This window comes from Phyllostomus hastatus, unplaced genomic scaffold, assembly GCF_019186645.2.
Source record: "Phyllostomus hastatus isolate PE091 unplaced genomic scaffold, TTU_PhHast_1.1 phas_scaffold_55, whole genome shotgun sequence".
Classification (NCBI taxonomy): domain Eukaryota; kingdom Metazoa; phylum Chordata; class Mammalia; order Chiroptera; family Phyllostomidae; genus Phyllostomus; species Phyllostomus hastatus.
The window spans coordinates 6,885,903-6,903,022 of NW_025334035.1; positions in this window are offsets into that span (position 1 = coordinate 6,885,903).

Here is a 17,120-nt window from a genome sequence, read left to right on the forward strand (position 1 = left end):
TTCAGAAGTCACCACATTGACATAACAAAAAGCACCTTTATCTCTGTCATCACTTAAAAACTTCTCAGGGTTTTAGGAGCTCTATCTAGAAACTTAGTTGAAGACCTAATTTATACATAAGTTTATTATAAATCATAATATCACACTAGTGATCTATATTATCACGCTAGTCTTTTTGAAAGAAGTTGGTTTGAAAGACCAAAGTAGGAACCTGCTTCTCAGGATTCTGCTCAGCAGGTGAGAACCCTTCCCCTAGCTGGCCTCATCCTGTTTCACTCCAGGAAGAGACCTGATGGGAGACGACATCAAGGCCAACACAGGGCTTTGAAGGTGCAGCACAAGCCACGGACGACTACTCCATACCTCAGGTCTACCTCCAGGGGCTCTTTCCACATCCTGCTTCCTTTCTGAGTCCCCAGGCTTTATGTCACCAGGATTGCCTCCTGCCCCTATCATGGTTTGTGCCTGCTATGGACTCACACTTCACTCTGTCTCTTTGATGTTCAACTTAAGTTTTATCTTCTTAGCTCTCTCTTCTATTCCTAATCCTAGCTCTCAAAACAACCTGTCCTGGCCATAGCTATATATAAAATTTTCCCAGAAGCAGAATTTGGATGTTTACAAGCTTACCAAGGAATAAAGATTTTAGCTTTCCCATGATATGAACAACCAATGGGTGTTCTTCCACTGTCTATAAGAGATATGATTTTCCCAAGTCCTGATTTGGGAAAACTGACTTCCTCTTAGAAACCTGAAATCAATACTTTGCAATTTCTGAATCTACTAATCCAACAGGTTTTTATTAGTTTGGCATTTCCTTACATCAGCCTGATCCCCTCACCCTTTTTTTTGGTGGTGGTGTTGTTCTTTTTGGTATCACTTATAGGTGTCTTTCACTCTTAGCTCAACTGAATACTTAACAAAGGAAAGGGTCTCTTACGTCAGGACACCTCACACTTAAAGCAAATTCATCCTATAGGCCCTGAGGTATCACAAAGTAGCTTCTACCAGCAAGTGATGCTTCTACCACCCAGCACTCTAAGAGCTGAGCCTTGTTCAATTCAAAGAGGGGATGAGAAGCAACATTCTGAGGACAGTGAAGGGTGAGGAGCAAAGATTCCTCAGGTTACAGTGACAGGCTCATCTGAATTCACAGAGGACTTCCCTAGTTTTAGTACTGATAGTCCAGCATCCTGGTAAACCCACTGGTCCTGAGTAAACCAGAAAGGTTGATCATCCTACCATATGTAAAAAAGATTCTTAATCTGATTACAGGTATTTGGTAAAAAAGGAATTTCCAAATTTGAGGTTTTACAAAAGCTAGGGTTGCCAGCTATTGCATAATAGGTCACAGAGAATTAAGGTTTAAGCTGAGAACTAAAGGATGATTCAAAGTCATAAAGGCAAAGGACAGGAGTGGCAGTGTGAGACCACCTTACAATGTTCCCCCCAAATTCACCTTTTTGATAAGTGTTCAACAGAAGTGAATAAAAAGGAGAACCCTGGGACCTGTCACTGTATATTATGACATTACTCCATTAACTAAGAGTGTGTTTGGCTAAGTTTATCTGCATCAAAATAACACAATCAAAGCTATGTTGCATCTTTTGCTGAAATAATGCATTTGATCTGTTAGTTCCTTTTTTTTTCCAGACCAGGAATCCTATTCAAGAAAAGCATGAGGTTTGTTTTGCAAGGTGATCCAATTCTGATTCTCAGTAATCTTCAATTTCTTGATCAAAAGCTCACAACTAACTTTAACATCATTAATAAATTACCTTTAAATATTCCATTATGGAATTTTGTTAAGGAGAAAATCTATTTTGAAGAATTTAGTATCTCCCATTTAAAAAAAATCAGGTCAGTATTTGCCGATTCTCAGCATTCTGTCACCCTGCCTATGCTTCATAATTTTTCACAGAAAGCATTGATTCTTCAGTAAAATCTGCACATCCCTTTGGTTTCATGGCTACAGTGTGTAAGCTTCAGGCCCTCAGATTCCTTGAGACTGGCAGGGAGTCCTCTAACTAGCTTCCTTCCTATCTGGGACTTTAGTCGTCTCATACTCATGGTTAGTCTAGCCTTCTTGATTTGAAGATAATTTCTCTAATGGAGAAGAAAGGAAAAAAACACAACAAAATAGAAGTTGAATAGCCTTTTCCCTGTCATCTGTTAAGATAATAGCATTCGTCCTTAAGCAGTCTGATTAAATGTAATTAAGACAAACTTTGAATTCATTTGAATAACTTTTATATTTTTGGTGATATATTTTCATTTTTCAGCTCTTTTGAAACATAGACTTAGATTTGCCCCAGAAATTGGACTGAGAAAAATAAAAATGCGTTAGTAAGGGAATGGCAGAAATTACTCATAAATTTAAAGAAAACTAATTCTTTGTGGACTGATTATACATTTCTATTCGGGGGGGGCAAAAGTAGGTTTATAGTTACAAGTACACAAAATAGTTTATTCTTTTATTATTTATTAATTATTGTATTATTTTCCATGTGAACAACTATAAACCTACTTTTGCTCCACCTGTGTGTGTGTGTGTGTGTGTGTGTGTGTGTGTGTGTGTGTGTATCAAGCCAAAACAAGTGATTTTAAGATGAGGAATTCAATTAATCAAAAGAATGTGTCCGCCCCACTACAGTTTGCACCTTGGCGGGTTGCGTGACTTTAGTTTGCACATAGGGCAAATTGTCTGGATTTACCAGTGGGCTGTAAAGTTACTTCAATTAGCTGACTCTCCTGGAGACCCCAGAGATACAGTTAATTCATCTCCTGGCTTTTTATCTTCCCGAGTAGATATTTAAGGATGAGTACCTGGGCCATATGTTCCCTAAGTCTGTGCATATTTACTCTCTTCCCTTGGGAATGGTGATGTTCCCAGAAAGGGCGTTGTTGAGTGACCTCAAAGTTTTCTAAACATTTCTTCATTATTTTCTGGCATTTAACATTGAAGAAAAACCTGAGGTTGGCCCCATTTCTTCTTTGCAAGTGACCTATTCATTCTATCTGGATGATGGTAGGATTCTTTTTATTCTTGAAATAACATCCTTACCAAAATATGACTAGTTATTTTTTTGTTAATTTTGCCTAAGAGTTAGTGAATTGTTTTGATGCAGAAATTCAGATCTTCCCTAAATTTTAGAAATTTTTATATGTCTCTGTAAATGTTTGTGTTCTTTTTGTTTTGTTCTCTTCTTCAGAGATGCTGAGTCTATATATTGTTGGATCTCCAGTGTCCACCCTTCATCCATCATATCATTTCTGATCACGTCCATCTCTCTGTTCTCTTTCTCTGAATTATGGGTGATTTTATCAAAACTATCTACATCATGTAACTCAATTTTTGGAGCTTTGATTATTTTATTGGCTTATAACTTCTATTACAAACTGTAAAGTGAAGTTATTTTAACTCTACCTTTTTGTTTAAGTTTCTCATATCACTTTTCTCCTTAACCTATTATCTTGTCATCTTATTTTCACTGATTTCACTTTAAAAAATTCTGGGTAGCTTCAGTCTAAACTTTTTTTCAGATCCTTAGGGTAAATACATCAATGATTCCTTATGTATTGTTTTCATGACTTATTTCCTTCTTTAGTGTTTTAAATATTAAAATAAGTTACATGCTGTTATTTACTGTTTACTGCTCCTTCAATTTATTCAGATCCACTCAGACAGATGATTTCACTCTGTTGGACAGGTGGAGGGCCTGTGAACCACTTTTCATGTTCCTGGGTCCCGCTAGTCTGCATCAGCAGTTCAGTTATTCAGTGTTCTGCGAGGAGCAGGGAAGGGAGCCAAGGCCACAGCAGACCCATCAGGAGAGTTGACTTGCATGTCTTATTTTCTTCATGCTCATCAAAACTACAGGACTGGGGACAAGCTTTCTCCATAATATTTTCTATTTTTATAACTCCATTATGTGTATACCTCATGGCTTTGTCTCCTTTCTGCCCCTTGAGGGTATGTGGCATTGTCCCTATGATTCTGAAAATACCATCTCAGTTTTAAGTGATCCATTTGGTTTAGCTAAAAGCTCTGTTTCTATAATGTTTCTCACTGGTTCAAGTTGAAGAAATGGGTGTCAAGAGAGTAATCCCCGAAGATCTTCTGGTTTGCTTTTCTTCAGACCTCACCTACCACAATAGAGGATGTTTCCCCGTTCTCTTCCCTCCCACCGATTGCCACACCCACCAGACAAAGCCTAAGCCGTGTCAGAGAATACACTACACAATGAGCTTTCTTTTCAACACAACAGCATCGTCTGGGGATGCGCTTAACACAATGGAGCAGCCCCCAGCTCTCCCATGATTTCTCAGGGGTTCTAATTCATGGAATTCAGTTGGATTTGTCTGAATATCTGTATCTATTTCTCACAAGGCTTTGCAGCCTTCTCAGGCAGAAAAGTTACCTGCTCATTCCCAGTGACCTTTTTGAGTTCAGTGGAAAGTGCTCTGTATCTATAAGTAATTACATATGGTTGGTTGTCACCAAAGGTGGTTGATACCATGCCCTTGTTTCTGCCCAGAGAAAAGTTCTAAAGTTTTCCTTTTGTTAGTACTTCTTTTTGGTCAGTTTCTGGGACAGAAGTTTGGTTACTCATTTTCAATTTATTCATTCATTTCATAAATATTTCCTGAGGACTTAATATGCAGAATTATAGTCAACCAGAGACTAGGTTGTCTTTAACAGTCATTTTTCAGTTCCAAAGCCTACCCTTTGTGATTCTAGGTCTCAGACTCTACAAACCAATCCCCGTTCTCCAGTGGGTGCCCTAGCAGGCTCTGCCAGCAGGGGTGCTAGAGAAAGCCTGGAAGGATGGAGAGGGAACTGGCTTCCTCCTGCTTGCTGCTCTCTCTCTGTCAGCCTTGCCACACAGGGCCTTTACCCTGACAGTGACAGCTAGTTCCATTTTCCAGTTCTTGCTCCATACTTCCAAAAGCAGCCTTACTACCTCCCTACCATCACACCACCCACCAGCCTGTGCACCCATGCCTCCAGGTCCTGGCTCTGAGGAGCCCCTCCTCCCAGTTGCTGCACATTAGCATTGGCTAGCCAATGTCCTCTCCTCAAAGATCTGGCTCCCACTTCTGCAGGCCCCTCCTTAAGACCTTCAGGTTTTGGACCCTCAACCTCTTTTATTCATTCCCCAAGACCTATGGATGGTAGCTCCTTCCAGTGTTGCTGTTCCTGTGTCACCTTAGTGTGCCCCCTTTCCCTTTTCAGGTCTTTAATACCTATTTTCCCATCTCCCTGTTTTAAATTCCTTATTAAAATGACCGGTGTTGAGTCTGTTTGTCTCACTAGACCATGACTGAAATAAAAATACAGTAAGCCTTCACAGAACTTGTCTGTATCAGTCTAGTAAAATATACAGACATGTAAACCAATAAATACAGGACAAGATGTAATTTGGTAAAATAAATTTGGAGTGCACCAGAGGCACCAAAAAGGGGGCACTAACATATACTTTAGGAGTGCCATGAACTACTTCACAGATGAAGTAGCATCTAACTGAGGGTAGGTAGGAGTTATTTAGGGAATAAATAGAGGCAGAAAGAGTATTCTGAGTAAAGTCCCAAGCCACAGAAAACATGGAATGTTTGAGTTCCACAGGCAAGGAAAACAGCAAAGTTGAGACCCTGAGGTAAGAGAGTGCTTGGGGTGATTTAAAAGTTTTCCTGTGTTGCCAAAACACACTGCATGAGGTTGAGAGTGCAGCAGGAGATAAATCTGGTATGATAAATAAATTTCAGACCAGGAATAACTTTATTGTAAGCCACTATAAGGAGTTTGGAGGCAATTTGGAGCCATTGAAGGGTTTCAGGCAAAGAAATGACTTGATTAAATTTGTATTTTAGGACGATCGATGAGAAGGAGACATGAATGGAGTCAGGGAGACCAGAGAGGAGATTGCTTCATTTATCCAAAGAAGAAATGTTGGTGGAGTAAGATAGGATAGAAGAGGTGGGGATACAGGAAAGAAAATAGGTTTAAGTGACACAATGAAGTTAGGACTCAGGTCTTGTTTGGACAAGGTAGGTCAGGCAGAGAGAGGAGTCAGGGATTCATTTATTCAATAAATCTCCCTTCAGAAAGAACTATAGGAATGCATCAATGAACAGATGACATGCAGACCTTTTGGCTTGGAGAACTTAGTGGAGGATAGGGTTCTGTTCACTGAGTGAAAAGTATCTCTGATGTTAGATGAGATCCTCTTGTGGAATTTGTTCCTCCTTCTAACAGCTCCATAGCCCATGAGACTCTGGAGAACCCCCAACAGTGTGTGCTAATTCTTAGGGACATGCCCTCTACTATTCCCAAGTTTTTTCTACCTTGAATGTTGTCTCTGCTCTTTCCCATGTTGAACAAGATAAGAATTTTTATACTTATTTGAACAGATATAAAGTAATGTATTCTCCCAAAACCTCCATTGAGCAAGGAAGATATTACTGAAGATTGTGTAGATGAGGGTTTGTGTCACTCATCCTACAATAAATAGTTTTTAAAGACCTGTTAAGTATTTTACCTTGACTTAGCACCAACATTAAACAAGTCTTTATCATTCATCCTTGCTTTCCCCCCTTCCACTTCCCACGAATCTCCCTGGATTCCATACCCAAACCCCTCAGGGAAGAACAACTTTACTCTTCCTTCTATCTAAATAAATTGAGTTTCATTTCCAGCTTTTACCTAAACACTTGCATAACAAACTCAACTCCATGATGGCGATGGCTCCTTGCGACCCTTCCTAGAAAGCACCTGTAGTGATAAATAACCATTTCCCTCATCATTACTAAAGAAATCCAAGAGGAGCAATAGGCAGGCAAGGACAGTGGTGAGTTTGAAGGGCATGTGGGAAACTCAAGCAAAGACATCAGTGTATAGTAGGGTTGAAGATCTGAAGTTCAGTAGAGAGATCTGGGCTGGCAACTGAAGCCTTCATATACCATTTTTCCATAATACCTTCCACCTTTAACCTTCTTCCTTTTAAATTCTATTTGATAGAGATGAGATGTTTTTCTTGTTTTTTTTTTGTTGTTGTTTTTTGTTTACCATTTGTCCTCTCTTCCTTCAATCCACTGCAATATACCTGCTCTATAGTCAGCTGCGACCATAGGGCTGAGCCTGCTAATTGTGTGCAAGCTAGACATTGCTTCCAAGCCTGGTCCCTAAAAATCTCTTACACCAGTTCTCAGTGTTCTTTGCACTTCCATCAGCTTGAGGCAGACAAACATGTAACCTTGAAAGTCACATGCTGAAGATGGTAGAATCACAACTTGGAAGGAATTTGGGTGCCATTGCATCCAGAAGATGCACCTGACAATTAGGGTCACCCATATCAAACTTTACGTGAGTGCAAAATAAACTTGTATTAAGCCACAGATATCCAACTGCTTATCTGATAGAGGATCTAAAGTTACCTCAACTTACTGACTATATGAGATGGGTTACATGTAATTATAGCTGTTTCTAAAACAGAAAAAGACCTAGGTCAGACCAATTCAAGGGGCATGCAAGGGGTTAGGTGGAGGGAGAGAAACACTACATAAACAAAACTTAATAGGAGAATAGCAGGAACATAGAAGAATACTGGGTCTCAATAATTTATCCATTTGACACTTCATGAATATTATGAGCAAACAAATATGCTATACTTTATGGTAAACAAAAATATCACAGACTAAAAATCAAGTTAGAAAGATATAAATCTCAATATTAAAATAAATTATTAATTTTTATATATGCTATTGCATACATTTATCAAAGTATCATTTTAATGTAATTGTCAACTAATCTCTGAATGTTAATAGAATTTTATTATCTGAGCTAACATTACTTTCTCTATAGTCTGCCTCTTCAGATAATTGAAACTCCTATATTTTATTTTTTTCTAAAAATTTATTTCGCCCTCCAGAATTGTTAACTATTAAAAATAAATCAAATGGGTATTAAATATACATTCATGTAATGTATTATCTTATAATTAAGATATTAAATATCTTTTAGGGACATAGGCAATATAATATCACAGATCCATAATTTATACATAAAGTTTGAGCAGCTTAATTTATTTGCAGGCAAAGAGACATAGACATATGATTAAAGTCCAAGGCTTCATCTGTCAAGAAGTGTGAAGGTGGCATTATGAAAGGGCAATAGGTCCTCAAGGCAAAGATAATATCACGGCAAAGTAGACCTAGGCAGTGGAGACCCCTTGCCCAATTGAGTCTTGAACAAACTCTTTAAGGTTTTTTGGGGAAGATCTTCCAGATGGGGGGCTGGACACTCCATGAAGAAAGAATCAGGAGGAAGGTTGGTGGGTGTTACTGATTTAATTGGGAGCTCACCAGATATGCAAATTATCTGTCTATACAAATGATATCTCCTATTCTCATTCCAAGCTCAATTACCCTTGTCTGTGGGCTTCCCAGGCAAGTTGTTGCTGGCCTGCAAATGAGAGAGTACATCATCCTCTCCTGGAAAGACTGCTGTATGATAGGTAGGATATTTGTGTCTGGTTGTATCTTTACAATTTCCCCGTCAACTGACTGTGGATATATGATGTTAGGACCTGGATGCTTAGTATGTAAAGTGTGTTTGCTAACCTCTTAAAACCTGGGAGCCTGTGTCTGATGATTCATTATGAAACCTGCCAGCTCTATGACCTCTATTTCAGTGATCCAGAATTTGGATAGTGTGCTGCCAGCTCCCTGAGACAGTATTCTGCTATTAAATATCCATGAAGGGATCCACTCAGTTAAAGATGGTCAGAGGCCAAGGTCTAGAGCTTGGCTGCCCTTGCACTCAGATAATGAATACTTTTATTGACAGCATGGATATTACAAAAAATAAAATGAATAGAAACTGTTATTCTCTTACCAGTTGCTATAAAAATTTGACTTAGTGAGATTCTGCTCCTTCCTGGGAAAATGCTTGATAACATCCTTGTTGGGAGTAGACACTGAGCCTCATGAGCCTATTGGGCCAGGTGTCCATCAGCCTGCAATAGATACTATGGTGCCCCACCCAGGTCCCCTCTCCAAAGTCAACATTTCCATCCCCAAGCTGCTAGGAATATCATCTAATCTAACTGAGAATGACCTTTGGTTGCAGGGACATACTTTGCACAAGGTTACATCCCTTCCAAGGGGACAACCCACAGTCAATGACTGGCTAATAAGAGAATACAAATCCCCAGTCCCTTGTACAATTTGGGACAAGCAGGAAGGAGCGCCCAGCTCCATAATTCCCCATGGGATCTGTTGAGACTCCAGTTGCAAACACAATGTGGGCCTACTTCTCCTTTTATTTTCTCACTTTTTTGTATCTTCTAAGAGCACTGCCTTAAAAACTTGTGTGCAGTTCTGTCTCAGAGTCTGTATCTTGGAAACTCAATCTAAGACAAAGGCTGAAACTTCAGCATAAGAGGTAAGTCATTCTGCTATATGAAGGGGAACTATGAGCCTCAGGGAGGTGGGGGCAATGGAGACAAGGAGTGTTGGAGAAGAAAGAAGAGTAAGTAAGGGGGCAAAATGTGGGCACGATGGAACGTTACTGCTTTTTATGACTCCCCAAGCTTTTAGTTAAGTCTATAAAAATCATAAAATGTTAAAGCTGATTAGATTTCTTGTGGATATGATAAAGAGCCTGATTTCTGTATCCTCTTAACACAGGAGTAAAACAGGTGGCTTGCTTGGTTGCTCAGGCAGGGGGGACCCCAGTCAGGATTTGAGTTGCACTTTCAGACACCAGTCTGAATAGTTCAGATTAAGGTGCAACCTCCTACTTTATCTCAAATTAATTCCCCAACCTAGAACACACCAGCACTGCATGCTCACTGTGTATGTTAAACTTCTGGATACATGGTTGGAAAATATAAGGATATGATGCCAAGGCCAGCCCTTTAGACCATGGAAAAGGTGCAAACCAGCTGTGGAATAGCAAAGTGCTCATGTGTGTATTTTTTTTAAAGATTTTATTTATTTATTTTTAGAGAGGGAAGGGAGGGAGATAGAAAGAAAGAGAGAGAAACATCAATGTGCGGTTGCTGGGGGTTATGGCCTGCAACCCAGGCATGTGCCCTGGCTGGGAATCAAACCTGCGACACTCTGGTTTGCAGCCCAAGCTCAATCCACTGAGCTACGCCAGCCAGGGCTGTGTGTATTGTTAAGGGATTAAGATAAACCCTTCTAGGTGGGTGCCTACGAGAAGGCACAAGGACTCTAACTCTAGTCAGAATGCTAACCTGGAATTTCCATGTCACTGGGAAGCCCCATGAACAAGCACAGTTTACTGGAATGGTGTTTATGTCAGTCTCTGGCAGAAACAGAAGTCATTGCAGATGGTTCAAATGAAGAGAAATACATGAAATGACCACTTACAGAGGGGCAGGCTAGGTTCTGGAGACAGAGGAGGGATGAGGAGTTACCCAAAGACCAGCAATAGGAGGAGGCTGTGGCTACTGCCCTTTTGCCCCTCTGGGCCAAGGCACCCTCAGGAGGAGAGATGGAACCCCGTAGGAGCTGGAGCAGTGGTGGGGCCTGATGCTGAAGGGAAAAGGAAGAGACATGCCTCAACCCTTCTCCCCTCCAATTTCCAGTCTCCTGCCAATACTTTTCATTGGTTGAATGCAATCAGAAGCCATCTGGAAAAAGAGCCTGGTGTCATTCAGGGCAAGAGCAGAGCAGAGAAAGGTGAAGAATGAATCTGTTGGAGGTTGAGGGAAAGGAATTGGCAGATGGAAAATAATCGCATGTGCTGCTGTTTGGTATGAAGTTCTGCTTTTAAAAAGAGGAAAAAAACCTCAGCCGTCTCAAGTACGTGGGTTTGGAACAAATTGTTCCAGCAGGCACATGTTAGGAAAGATTGGTTGGCAGGAAATCACAACTGAGAAGGAGGTCCACACAAGGTCCCCAGTCCGGCCTGGGAGAATGGGCTTGAATAAAACTTCTGGAGCAGGCAGCGTGGTGGGTTTGCTGCCAGGCTGCGATATCCCCTGTGACCTGTCTGCATCTCACTCTCTGTCATTTTCAAGTTGGTCCACTGCTCTATTAGGCTGGATCATAAAGGGTTCTCCTGGCATGCCCCTACCACTGGCTCACCACCCCCATTACTGTGGTTGAGGAAAGTTGGTAAGAATAGACTTTACTCTGAGTAGGTCTGTAAATTTGACTTGCTTGCAACTTCATGCTGGAAAGCTCTCTTGTTGGGTTTTGTCCCTCATGGGGCCACAATATCAGAGCCTAAGGAAAAGTTCATTTCATCTTCAAACAGTGAGCTTTAGTCCCCTGGGAAAATTCTCAGAGTCTAAAGAGGTAACTATGGCTATAATTCTCTATCTTCTGTCCATGTCTCCAAGGGAACACAATGTGTTGCTCTTGGGAGAATAGAATACTTTAAAAATGTCTTTCTGCTACTTTGAATTCCAGGATATAATGTCAGTTCCACTGCTTTAATATACCTCTCTGTCTACATTACCACTTTTATGTCTTCCCTGAATTAAGACAGTAGCTTTGTAACTGGTCTTGATATCTCTGGTGTGTCCCTCTACCTCCTTCTCCATATGGCAACTGAAGAGACCTTCCAAAAACTGTTAAAACCCCTTTAAGGGTTCCCTAATGAAAATTCTTGTAGATGCTTTGCCATCTGGCCATTGCATAACCTCAGTCTCATAATTCTACAGTATCAGCTCTCCACCCACCACACACACACACACGTACACACTACCAACCACCACACACTATTTATTTCTATGTTTCAGCCCTACTGAACAACCCACATCCTTTTTAAAAGTTATATGGCCTCTTGCAGTTTCTGACTTGGGTATCAAGATGTAGAGACCCATTTCATTAATCTGGGTTTCCTTTATAGACATCTTGAAAGAAAACAACCTGAAATGTTTGCTACAAATGAAGTATGTGATCTTTTCATTAGTTTTTTTTCTTTTAATCATCCTAAAAGGAGTGTCTCATAAGTCATGCTTAGGATTCACTGGGGATGCATAATAATGAAGCCAGTCTCCCGATTTAGCAACACTCCTGGGATTTCTCCCTCTCCCACTAGAAGGCACAGATACTGTACTGAGAACAGATCAAGTGAAAGGCTTGGAAACCAGGGCTGTCTTGTTGATGGATTCAAGTGGGAAGGCCAGATCAAAGTAATGTGTTCAGGGAAATCTTAAGTATTGACAGAAAATGCCAAGACACTGGGTATGGATTGGCATTCTATTTGATTGCTATTAAGTATATAATCAGAAAGTAAAGACTCCTTGTTACACGAAGAGAGCAAAATCTTTGATTAACACATAATAAGGCCTATTGTGTCATAGGAAAAATTATTTTACATCCTCAAAAAATTATGTTTTAAAAAGATAACGTAGGACTTCCAGGCAAGATGGAGGCATTGGTAGACATGTTTCACCTCCTTGTGCAACAATAAAAAGAATTACAACTAAATATCAGAACAAATAACACCCAGAACTGTCATAAAATTGAAGTGCATTAAAGTCTGACAACCAAGGATTTAAAGAAGCTACATTCATCCAGATGGGTGCTTTTTACAGGGAATCAAGGCAGCTCTATCTAATACACAGAAACAAACACAGGAAGGCTGCCAAATTGAGAAGATAAAGAAAATGGCCCAAATGAAAGAACAGAACAAAACCCCAGGAAAAAAAAAACTAAACAAAATGGAGACAGCCAACCTATCAGATGCAGAATTCAAAACACTGGTGATCAGGGTGCTCAGAGAATTCATTGAGTACAGCAATGACATGAAAGAAGAAATGATGGTTACACTAAATGAAATAAAGAAAAATCTTTACAGGGACCCAACAGTGAAGGGAAGGAAGCCAGGATTCAAATAAATGATTTGGAACATAAAGAAGAAATAAACATTGAACCAGAAACAAGAAATCAAAAAGTGAGGATAGTATAAGAGGACTCTGGGACATCTCCAAACATGACAATATCCTAGTCATAAGGATGCCAGAAGGAGAAGAAAAGAGCAAGAAATGGAAAACATTAAAAAAAATAATGAAGGAAAATTCCCCCAATCTGGCAAACAAACAAACAAACAAACAAAAAAACCAGACATATAAATCCAGGAAGCACAGAGGGTCCCAAACAAGTTGAACCCAAAGAGAACCACACCAAGACACATCATAATTAAAATGACAAAGGTTAAAGATAAAGAGAGAACTTTAAAAGTATCAAGAGAAAATCAAAGAGTTACCTACAAAAGAGCACCCTTAAAGCTATCAGCTGATTTCTCAAAAGAAACTTTGCAGGCTAGAAGGGATTGGCAAGAAGTATTCAACATGATGTAAAGCATGGACCTACGGCCTAGATTACTCTATCCAGCAAAGCTATCATTTAGAATTGAAGGGCAGATAAAGTGCTTCCCAGATAAGGTAAAACTAAAGGAGTTAATCATCACCAAGCCATTGTTACATAAAATGTTAAATGGAATTATCTGAGAAAAATTAAAAGATCACAACTATGAACATTAAAAAGGCAACAAAGTCACAATTATCAACAACTGAATAATAATAAAAAAAAAACCTAAGCAGACAACCAGAACAGGAAGAAAATCATAGGTGTGGAAATCAGTTGGAGGGTTATCAGCTGGGAAGGGGAAGGGCAAGAATGGGGTAAGAGGTACAGGGAATAAGAGGCATAAATGGTAGGTACAAAATAGACAAGGAGATGTTAAGAATATTATAGGAAATAGAGAAGTCAAAGAACTTATATGCACAATCCATTGGGCGTGAACTAAGGGGGAGATTGCTGGAGGAAAGGGAAGGGGGTACCAGGCAGAGGGGGGCAAAGGGAGAAAATTGGGACATAACATAATCAATAAAATAAACTTTAAAAAATAATATAAAAATCTCCAGGGCCGGGCACTGTTCTAGGTGCTGAGGAGTAGAAAAGTAACAAAAAAGATAAAGTCTGTGCTGTCATGGGACTGGATTGGGAGAAAATAAATAGACAAACAGATAATTAGGCACTGCTCAGTCAGTTGTTGATAAGCACTGGGATGAAAAACAAAGCAGATGGAAAATGCTAGTGTATGATGAGACCGGGTGCCTCTCTCTAAGGGATAATCAGGAGAAGCCTCTTGGAGGAAATGAAATTTGTTCAGAGACCTGATTGAGTATTTAGGGAAATAGCATGCCAGTGAAGGGACCAGCAAGTTCCAAGGCCCTGACATATTCGAGGAATGACACGGAGGCTGCTTTGGCAGGCTCCGTGGGTAGGAGTGGTAGTAAACAAGATCAGGAGTGGTCGGGGCTGAGATCCTGTGGGCCTTGCAGGCTGTAATGAGGACTTTGGGTGCGGTCAGGAGAGGTCACAGGTGGACTGAGGACAGAGAGCTACATGCTTGGCTTCTGGTTTTAAAAGATTGCTGTGGTTTCTGCGTGTGGAGAATGGACTATGGAGAGAAGAGAGAAGAACAGCAGTAGATGCACCAATAAGGATATTACAGGCCTGTGTGAGACATTGACTTAGCTTGGACTGAGATGTCAGTGGGGTGGAATATGAGAAGGGGTTGCAGTCAGAATGTATTTTGAGGGTAGGTTGGTAATATCTTCCACCCAATGGGATGAAGATATGAGAAAAAGAAATGAGTGAAAGATAACCCAAGATATGTGTCCTAAGAAGTGAGTAAATTATGTTGCCATTTATTGAGAGGGGGTACAATAAGATCTGAAAAATGGGGTGAAAATTAAGAATATGCTTTGGATATTTAAGTCTCAGAAGCGTATTAGGTACAAAAGTAGAAAAGTTGATTAGGCAACTAATGTATATGCAACTCTGGAACTTGAGGTGGAAGATGGGAACTGGAGATTCTAAGTCAAATAAATTCAGGGTACATATAACTAAAATTATGGATTTTAATTTAAAAACACATTTAGGATATAAGGGTAGTGAGTAGAGGAAGTCTGAAGTATTGTATAAGGAAGAAGAAAAAATGCACAAGAAGGGACTGAGAATGAATGGTCAACACAGTAGAAAGAAACACACAGTGGAATTCTGAAAGCGACATGGAACCAATGTTTTAAGAAGGAGGGGTCAAAAATAATGTTTTAAAAAATCACATCCATCAGGATGGCTATTAATTTTAAAAGTAGAATATAACAAGTGTTGGTGAGGATGCAGAGAAATTAAAGCATGTGCATTACTAAAGGGAATGGAAAATGGTGTAGCTGCTATGGAAAATGGCTTGGTGGGTCCTTCAAAAAAAAAATTACCACATGACCCAGCAATTCTGCTTCTCAGTATATACTCATAAGAATTGAAAGCAGGAACTCAGATGTTTGTACAACTATGCTCACAGCAACATTATCCACAATAGTCAAAAGGAGGAAGACACCCAAGTGTCCATAGACAGATGAATGGATAAACAAAGTAGAGTATATCCATACAATGAAATATTATTCAGCCACGAAATGGAAGGGAAGTCTGACACATGCTACAATATGATGAATCTTGAAGACATTATGCTAAGTGAAACAAGCGAGTCACAAAAGGAAAAATACTATAGAAAATTTAAAGACTTAGAAAGTAGAATGGTGGTTGCTGGGGACTGAAGGGAAGGGAAAATGGGGAGTTGCTTTTTAACAGGCCCAGAGTTTTAGTTAGGGAAGGTGAGAGCAGCTCAGGGACGGATGGCGGTGATGGCTGTGCACTCTGCATGCAGGTACTGCACCCAGGCTACCCTGAAAAAGTGAACTACTCTAAAACTGCAATGAAAAATGTACACTAACAATTTAAGCCAAAACTATACATTTTCTAAAATGTATATTTGCTTGGTACAATGTTTTATTTAAAGGATTATTATTTTTTAAAAAGATTTATTTATTTATTTTTAGAGAGGGAAGGGAAGGAGATAGAGAGAGAGAGAGAGGCATCAATGTGCAGTTGCTGGGGGCTGTGGCCTGCAACCCAGGCATGTACCCTGGCTAGGAATCGAACCTGCGATGCTTTGGTTCGCAGCCCACACTCAATCCACTGAGCTATGCCAGCCAGGGCTCTAAAGGATTATTTTTTAACAAATGTGCTATCCCAAGTAAGTATCAATATTTTTTAAAAGATAAACTTAGATCTTTGTCTCAACACAATAAACAAAATCAACTGAAAGTAGATTTTAGTCCCAAATTTAAGAGCTAAAATTATAAAATACCTTATAAGAAAACACAGGAAGAAATTGTATGACTTTGGGTTAAGCAAAGACTTCTTAAGTAAGACAGCAAAAACATAATTCATAAGATAAAAATTAATAAACTGGATTTCACCAACATTAAAAATGTCTCTGAAAAGACACTGTTTAGTAAATTTTTAATAAATTATACAATGAGAGAAAATATTGGCAAATTGTATGTTTGGAAAAAGATTTATATCCAGAATATTAAAAAAAATGTAATTCAATAGTAAGACAAACAACACAATTAAAAATGGTCAAGAAAATTCAATAGATAATTCATCAACAAAGATACATGAATGGTTAACAAAGAAATGAAAAGAAGTTCAACACAGTCTAGTCATTAGGGAAATACAGATTAAAACAACAATGAAAAATAACTAACGTTCACAAGAATAGCTAAAATCCAAAAGACTGCCCGTACCCAACATTGGGGGCTGTGGGAATTGAAATACGAGTGCACAGTGGTGGCGATGTGTACTGGTGCAGCCACAGACAAACAGTTCGACAGTTTCTTAAAAAGTTAAATTTAAAATTACCAAAGCATCTATCAATTCCACTCCTAACTATCCACCCAAAATAATAAGTTACGTATGTACAAAACTTGTATAAATATGTTCATAAGAACATAGCCAAAAATGGAGAACAATCCAAATGCCCATCACCTAGTAAAAGGAGAAACACAATGTGATACATTCACACACTAGGACACTATTTAGCAACAAAAGGAACAAACTACTGATACAGCTTATGACACAGCTGAACCTCAAGAGCATTATGTTAAGTGAAAGATGTCAGATGCAGAAAAACCCATACTGAATTATTCCATTTACATGAAATATTCAGAAAAGGCAAAGCTATCTAAACAGAACATCAATGACTATGTGCAGAGGTTGGAGTGCAG